Consider the following 1,284-nt stretch of genomic DNA (forward strand, 5'->3'; position numbering starts at 1 on the left):
TGAAATACACAGCTACAAAGTTGTTCATAATTGAGTTTCAGTCATACAATGTCCAATACTCTTCATCAGTGTCTGCAGTTTTCCTCCCCCAAACCCCTCATCCTCTTCTCTGCCTGCTTTTGGCAACACTTAGCTTTTTTTCTTTCTCTTCCTTTTTTAAAAATTTATTTTAGACACGGTGGTTTGAAATATTGTTACTGAAGGGGTATCCTGCATTTTACTTTATCTCCATTCAGCACCCAGTTCTTGTTTAGAATGATGGGCTCCATCTCTCATTGTCACTGTGCTCCTCTCTCTCCCCCACTCTCTGTGGCAAGTTTCCTACTGGAGACTGAGACTAGACCTTCTAGCCCTCATCTCTATTGTCTCTAGATATTAATGCCATATTTTTTTGTTCCATATCCCACAAATTAGTGTGATCATTCTATTTCTATTCTTCTCCCTCTGACTCATTTTGCTCAGCATAATACTCTCCATATTCATCCATGTCTAAGCAAATTTCATGACTAAAAGGAAGTTTTTTCCATCCATTAAATTAGATAGATACTATGAATGTCTGATACTTTTGGGCCTACTTGACTTTGCATAAAATATTTACGTAAACATAATCTGAAAGGAGCCATTTTAAGTGAATTTATTTTTACTTTTATTGATCGTTTAATCAAAAACCAATGAAAGAATTACTAAATATCCATTAAGCCATCAGACTGAACTTTGCCATGATCTTGGATGAAATATACATAATATTCCATGCATATTTCATGATATCAATGATATAGTCTATATGATGCTTTTTCTTTATAGTGTCTTGTTTATATAAAATGTCATATTTACTAAAAATTCAAACACATTTGTCTTTATTTGCCTCTGTCTTTGTCTAGCTGCCCCTCTTTCTTTCTCTCTGGCTATAAGACAGGTGCCTTATATGATAAGTTATGATATAATATGATGGCATAGGAGAACATTGATTGACACTGTATAATTTAAAGTTTCATCTTTGGTCTCTTTCCTCTAGGCACTTTCTTTCTGAAGTACATCCCTTCAAGAATTCTGCCCAGGTTCACTCTTCCTAAAATAACATGGAGACACTTCAAAATCCTCCTTTACTCTCCTCTGAAAGCTAACTGCTCAAAAACCAACCAAACAAGCACAACTGTCTTAATGAGATGAGGAATGAGGAAGATGTCAACATAAGTACCTACTTCCAATGCAAAATGAACTTGCAAGGCACTTGGCCCAAAAATGCTTTTATTTTTCAAAACTTGAGCCACTAAAATTACTCAT

Source organism: Suncus etruscus, chromosome 2 (assembly GCF_024139225.1).
Source record: "Suncus etruscus isolate mSunEtr1 chromosome 2, mSunEtr1.pri.cur, whole genome shotgun sequence".
NCBI classification, from domain to species: Eukaryota; Metazoa; Chordata; class Mammalia; order Eulipotyphla; family Soricidae; genus Suncus; species Suncus etruscus.